Genomic DNA, 7,594 nt, shown 5'->3' on the forward strand with positions numbered 1-7,594 from the left:
ATTGTAATGATGACTTCATTAATTTTTTTTGTTTTTGTTTTTGTTTTCCAAGACAGGGTTTCTCTGTAGCTTTGGAGCCTGTCCTGGAACTAGCTCTGTAGACCAGGCTGGCCTCGAACTCCCAGAGATCTGCCTGCCTCTGCCTCCCGAGTGCTGGGATTAAAGGCGTGCGCCACCACCACCTGGCTGACATCACTAAATTTATAGATCATTCTCAGTAATATAGCCATTTTACAATAATATCTTTTTTAAAAAGTGTTTTATTCTGTAGCCATGACTGGAACTTGCTGTATGGACAGACCAGGCTAGCCTCAAACTTGTAGTGACCTTTTGCCACTGCCTCCAAAGTGCTGGGATTATAGCTCTGTGCTCCCATTCCTAGCTTCATAATATAACTTCCTGACTGGGGAACATTGTAGACTTCCCCTCTACTGTCTCCATCAGCTTGCTTTTCTTTCTTTCTTTCTTTCTTTCTTTCTTTCTTTCTTTCTTTCTTTCTTTCTTTCTCTCTCTCTCTCTCCTTTCTTTCTTTTTTTCTTTCCTTCCTTCCCTTCTTTCTTTCCTTCCTTCTTTCCTTTCTCCCTCTCCCTCTCTCTTCTTTCTTTTCTCTGTCTCTCTCTTCTTTCTTTTCTCTATCTCTTCCTTCCTTCATTCTTTCCTTCTTTTTTCTTTCTCCTTTCTTTCTTCGCCCCCCCCCGTCTCTCTCTCTCCCCTCCTTCCCTCCCTCTCTCTCTCCCTCCCTGTGTTTTAAAGCTTTCATTGTAGATCTTATTTATCCTCTTGGTTAGGTTTAGGAATATTTTAGACTGTTTTTCTGATTTCTTTTTCAGCATGTTCATTATTGGTACATAGAAAAACTGATTATGTATGTTGGTTTTATATTATGTGACTTTACTGAAATTGTTTTCAGATTGAAAAGGCGTCTGATAGAGCCCTTAAACCCTTTAAGTACATGATATTTTGATTTATTCCTTTCTTTTTTTAAAAAAATAGTTTTTACATTTTTTATTGAGCTATATATTTTTTTACTCTTCCCTCTTTTTCTCTCCCCTTCCCTTCTACCCACTCCCATGATCCCCATGCTCCCAATTACTCAGGAGTTCTTGTCTTTTTCTACTGTCCATGTAGATTAGATCCATGTCTGTCTCTCTTAGGGTCCTCATTGTTGTCTAGGTTCTCTGGGATTGTGAACTGTAGGTTGTTTTTCCTTTGCTTTATGTTTAAAAGCCACTTATGAGTGAGTACGTATGATAATTGTCTGGGTTACCTCACTCAATATGATGTTTTCTAGATCCATCCATTTGCCTGCAAATTTCAAGATGTCATTATTTTTTTCTGTTGTGTAGTACTCCATTGTGTAAGTGTACCACATTTTCCTTATCCATTCTTCAGTCGAGGGGTATTTAGGTTGTTTCCAGGTACTGGCTATGACAATGTTACTACGAACATAGTTTAACAAATGTCCTTGTGATATGATTGAGCACCCTTTGGGTATATACCCAAAATAGTATTACAGAGTCTTGAGGAAGGTTGTTTCCTAATTTTCTGAGAAATCGCCATACTGATATCCAAAGGGGCTGTACCAGTTTGCACTCCCACGAGCAATGCAGGAGTGTTCCTTTTAGGCCGCATCCTCTCCAGCATAAGTTGTCATCAGTGTTTTTGATCTTGGCCATTCTTACAGGTGTAAGATACAATCTCAGAGTTGTTTTGATTTGTATTTCTCTTATGGCTAAGGATGTTGAGCATTTCCTTAAGTGTCCTTCAGTCATTTTAGATTCCTCTGTTGAGAGTTCTCTGTTCAGGTCTGTATCCCATTTTTTATTGGATTATCTGTTTTTTTTTTTTTTTTTTTTTTTTTTCGAGACAGGGTTTCTCCGTAGTTATCTGTTTTTTTGATGACCAATTTCTTGAGTTCTTTGTATATTTTGAAGATCAGGCCTCTGTCATATGTGGGGTTTGTGAAGATCTTTTCCCATTCTGTAGGCTGTCATTTTGTCTTGTTGACCATGTCCTTTGCTTTACAGAAACTTCTCAGTTTCAGGAGGTCCTATTTATTAATTGTTTCTCTCAGTGTCTGTACTACTGGGATTTTATTTAGGAAGTGGTCTCCTGTGCCATTGCGTTCAAGCGTACTTCTTACTTTCTCTTCTATGAGGTTCAGTGTGGCTGGATTTATGTTGAGGTCTTTGATCCATTTGGACTTGAGTTTTGTTATGTGTCTATTTTCATTCTTCTACATGTTGATATCCAGTTGTGCCAGCACCATTTGTTGAGTATGCTTTTTCCATTTGATATTTTTTGCTTGTCAAAAATCAGGTGTTCACAGGTGTGTGGGTTGATATTCGGGTCTTCAATTCAGTTCCATTGATCCACCCGCCTGTTTTTATGCCAGATTTATTCCTTTCTTGTCTTTTCTTTCTCTTCCTTTACTGCTCTTTGACTTCAGCTACTGAAACATGTAAGAGTAGAGTGAGTGGATACTTGTGTCTTCCTCATTCCTGATTTCAGAAAAAAAAAATGTTTATCAGAACTTTGTATTATGTGGATAAAGGGGGTTTCTCCAACTTTTCTCCCCTTTGATTCTTCCTGTCTCCTCCACCAAGGAGAAAGCTAAGAGAAAGTCCAGGATAAGCCTCACTGAAAAGCTGATACTTAATTTTAAGATTATAGGATATGATCCCCATCTTATTGCTGCAACAGTAGAACTCCGGTTATGCAACAGTGCATTACAGCAGAATGAGCTGCGAGACACAGATAGTCTCTTAAATAAGCTCTTAAGGAAGGCCAAGAGGATGGAAGAGCAAGAGAACCCCAAGTTTCCAGTACAAATGACCAGCAAACATCAAATGTAGTCTGATCCTATGCAGTGTAACATGAAGCTCACCCTAATGGCTTGTTTTACTTACCAAGTGATCTCTAGCTCTCAGCAGATACGAGGCAAGGAGAGAGGTTACTGCTCGGTGATTAGTGCACTTGTGCAAGAGGGGGAACAGGAGTTCAGATTTGCAGAACCCATGTATGTGCCAGGTCGATGTGGCGGCCTGTTTATAATCCCAGCCTCAGTGGGTAGACGGGATTCCCAGAGCAAGCTGGGTATGGAGAGGAGTCATGTTAGCAAGTGCTGAGTTTGATTGAGAGATGCTGCCTCAGTCAATAAGATGGGAGAACAACTGAACCAAGGGTGAATCATGACATCAACCTCAGTATTCATGCGCATGAGTCTCCACAAGCATACCATCACGCACACACACGCACGCATGCATGTGCGTGCATGCATACCAAACACACATGGAAATAAAGAGTCAAGAAAAAAAGCCAAGTCTGAAAAGATATAGATTCTTACATTTTTTTCAAAATTATGTTATTTTATTCAATATGTATGAGTGTTTGCTTTCATATATAAGCACCACATGAATGCTGTGCCCTCAGAAAAAAGAAGAGAGTATTAGAAGCCCTGGAATTGAAGTCACAGAAAGTTGTGAACCACAACATGGATGCTGGAAACTGATTCTGTGTCCTTTGTAAGATCAACAAGTGCTCTTAACCACTGAGCTGCCTTCCTACCCCCCAAATTCTCTATTTCTTGAGTAAGTTTTATTAGTGTTTCTTAAAGGACTTGGTCCATTTAATCTATCATCATTTTTAACTACACACATGTATAAATGCCTATATGTGGGGATAGGCATGTGAGCAAAGGTACCCACGGAAGTCGGGGTGCAAGAACCCTTTGAAGTTGGCATTCCAAATGATCCAAAGCTGCCAGACACTGTTGCTAGAAACTAAAACTCAGTTCCCTTGGAAGAGCAGTATACTGTTCTTAACTGCAGAGCCATTTCTCCAGCCCCTCATCTGAGAATTTAATTTTATTGACATTAGGCTGATCATCATATTTCCTTTTTATCTATTAATGTAAGATCTCTGGTGATGTTTCATTTATGACATTGGTGACTTTTCTTTTGTCTGAATCAATCTAACTGGTTTTGCTGTTACTGATTTTATTGCAGAGAACCAGATATATGCTTCTTTTTCTCCACTGTTTCGGTGCTGTTCTTTGGTTTATTTTTGTTCTTATCTATGTTGTTTACTTTCTTCTTCCTTTAACTTTAGCTTTTCCTGTTTTCTGATTTTGAGCATCTCTATTTATCTAACAAGCTTTTGAAGCTAAATATATCCCTCTCTGCTCACTCCCTGGCGACTTTGAGAAACTGTTTTCCTCTCTCCTACATTATCTTTTTCTTTGCTTTCTGCTGAATCATTCCCATCATAATACATTCCCACCACACTTACATCCCCATGATGACACAAAGGCCTCCTCCACGGCTCCCACATCCTCGCAGGCTGACCCGCCCTGCTACCATACTGTACCCAGAGGCTGGCGAGTCCTCCCATTCTCTAGAACCCGCTCCGTTGGCGCAGTCAGCCTTATCTCCACAGCAAAGCTGCTTTCATAGAGGGCAGCAGCGCGTCTCACCCCCTGCCCGCTACCATGTTCTCCTGCTCTTCTTACTCATCAGTCAGCAACATTTGGCAGCCTTTGCTCTTGCTCCCAGCATAGCGCTGATTTTCCCTCCCTCCTTCCCCTCCCTCAATTCTTCCTCCTCCCCTTTCCAGTCCCCACTTTGGTTCCTGCTCCAGAGTTCTCAGCTAGCACCTGTTATTTTGTGCCTATAGAAACTGCCCAGTGCCCTTCATTCTCCTCAAATCTGAAATGGCATCTATTCAAGCTTTTTGTATTACTCGTAATTTGCAGTATATGTTCTAATTTCCTTTAACACAATCGTTATATACTTTTGAGTCAGGGTCTCACTGTAGCTCTGGCTGGCCTTGAATGACTATGCTCTTCCTAACTCACCCTTCCAGGCATGGGTATTACAAGTATGAGCTACATGACTGGCTAAAACTTAGATGTTTTAATCTATGTGGTTAACTACAAGTTCTCCAATAACAAACATCTCTATACTATCTTGCTTCTTCCATTCTTTAAACCTGTCTAAATACTGCTGTGTGAATGGCAAACCTGAAGACAGCACTATAAACTCCATTTCTGACTTTACACAAGTACATAAAAATATAGTTTTACAAGATTTACCATGGTTTACACTTAAATAACAAGTATCGCATTGGGACTCACAAGTCAGTGTGTGTGGAGTGGAATACAAATGTTCAGCTCAAATGTGGACCATAAGTCAGCTGAGTGGTTCTTCAGTTCAAATTTTTGATGAGATGAAAAGGAGATCTTTATATTTTTCTACTAGAGGTTTCTCACAGGTCGAGGTTGGTCACTGGAAAATCTCCACTCTAACTTAAAGTCAAACAAATGACAACCAACAAGACTCACAGCTTTCTTGAGAAAGGGCCAATGAAGCTGTAGCTGACTCTGGGCTGACACCTGAGGAATGTGTACCTTTTCACCTGTATTACAAGCTGGAAACTCAGAGCCATTGTCCCTGAGGCTGGGTCACCCAGTAACATGATCAGTATGAACCTGGAACAGCCTCCTTTCAAACATAGCCAGCTGCCACCATATGGAGTCTTGATTGGTCCTCAAGTTCCCTGAATCTCCTGTCTGAATAAAGGTCACAACGAGCTCTCAGCTGCCCTATCTCTCCAAGGGGAGGCAAATAAAAAGATGAACCCACCCAAAGCTACCAAGGAGAATCTAAAATCATGTTCTTTCTCACCTGCCTCTGGTCTTCAGCTACTGCTGGGTGATGTTTTGTAAAATTACTCTTTGACAATTTCTTAGATTTTTCAAAGACTCCAAGATCTTTGATAATTTTTCTCTACTTGGTTTAAGAAGCCACAAGGAACATCTCAGCGCCAAAGTGTTTATGAACACACAGATATGAGACAAGCTTTGTGAATTTTAGATAAGCAAATGGCCCTTACTTTAAAGAGTCTCATAACTGATTGATAATAGGCAACAGAATGTACAGCCGAGGTTCAAATGAGGCAATAACTATAGTAACAGATCCTGAAGGATGCTCTATTCTAAATAAAGGAGATGCAGAGAATGAAGTGCGTACAATCTTTTTACTGTCCTTTGAAAACTACAGACATGGGAGGCAGGTCTGCTGCTTCAGAATGAAGGAGATAAAGATTAACATAAAAACCCAATGTATGATGCACAGAAACGGTACACATTTCCTCTAAACACTAAAGAAGACTGAAGTAAAGCCCATTATTAGCCTAAAAGATAAACATTGTAATAATAAATAGTATCCTTCAGCTTGGTGGGTATTGCGTGCCTATGCTCCCCAGCAAGGCTTCACGGTTACTCTGCGCCCACATCACCTGCTAACATCTGCTTGGCTATGGGGATGAAGGTAACAGAACAAGAACAGATGTAGGAGAACTTCTGTCACACTACCGTGCTTACAGACAGCAGCAGCCACTTTCTGTGCAGTCTGCAGATAGCATCCTCACTTCCCTTAGCACGTTCCACCGAGATGCTCTGAAGAGGTCACAGCCACTGCACTGCAAGGCAGGCAGGCCAGAGGAACGGACCGTGACGACGCACACGTCCAGTTCAAATGAGCTGATGAGAAATGTGGCTTGTGTTAGAGAAGAAAAATGTCTATTCCTATAATTCACGTGGCTGCTGACTCTTGTTACTGGAGCACTAAAGCAATACTCACAATCCCAAGGTCACTCTTATGTGCACTTTCCTCTCTTCAGAGAAAACCTGTCTGAAGGACTGCATACAACACCAAGCCCCACTCCTCTTCAGTTATTAGTAAGAACATCATTTCCACGCACATGCTTAGACTCCACCTCCCTTGAGGCTGCCTTGGAGAAGGAACGGCAGGCTGTCTGACACAGCTGTGCCTGAGCTACCACCACACACACAGTGTAAGAACACCCACAGGCAACCACAGGCAACTGGCCAATGATTTCCTCACAAAGACAACAGTTTCACTGGGTAAAATGTCATCTCATGTGTGATGGTTTTGCTGTTGTTAAATATGCTAAGTTCCTGTCTGTGTGAGGCTATGGATGCAGGTGCAGCTGAAGGCCAGATTCCTCGGATCTGCAGGAGCCGGAGTTACAAGCAGCTGTTCGAAGTAGGTGCTGGGCACTGAACTTGGGTCCTTTGCAAGAATATTCCATGCTCTTAAGCACTGAGCCATCTTCCCATTTCTCATATCATGGTGTTGGTCCTTGCTTAGAGTTCAAGTTTGAACTAGCAGTAAAGTTCTCAGGTTCTCCATTCTTCAGATGAACACACACTGCCTCAGAATATCTACACACAGGGCTTATAAGACAGCAGTAATATCAACTACATTATTTTTTACTTAAACAAAAGAAAATACCATGGTTCGGTAGGAACACATTCCAGCTCTCTCGGCATCTCCTGGCCCTTGGTTCTCCACAGCGATGTTCACTGTTTGGTTTCTGTATCCTTGTCCTTTCTAGTCCAGGGAAAGCCTTATATGAAGCTGCAAACCCACCAGCTCCCGCAGAAGCACTGGGGTGACAGTGCTGGAGTAACCTTTAGGGGTAACCACAGGGGTTCCTCAGTGATCTGTAGTCTTCCTAGGAGCTTTACTGCTCTCGCATCTCTGCACTGAGACACTCACATGTTTAACCA

Source organism: Chionomys nivalis, chromosome 4, assembly GCF_950005125.1.
Source record: "Chionomys nivalis chromosome 4, mChiNiv1.1, whole genome shotgun sequence".
Taxonomy (NCBI): Eukaryota; Metazoa; Chordata; class Mammalia; order Rodentia; family Cricetidae; genus Chionomys; species Chionomys nivalis.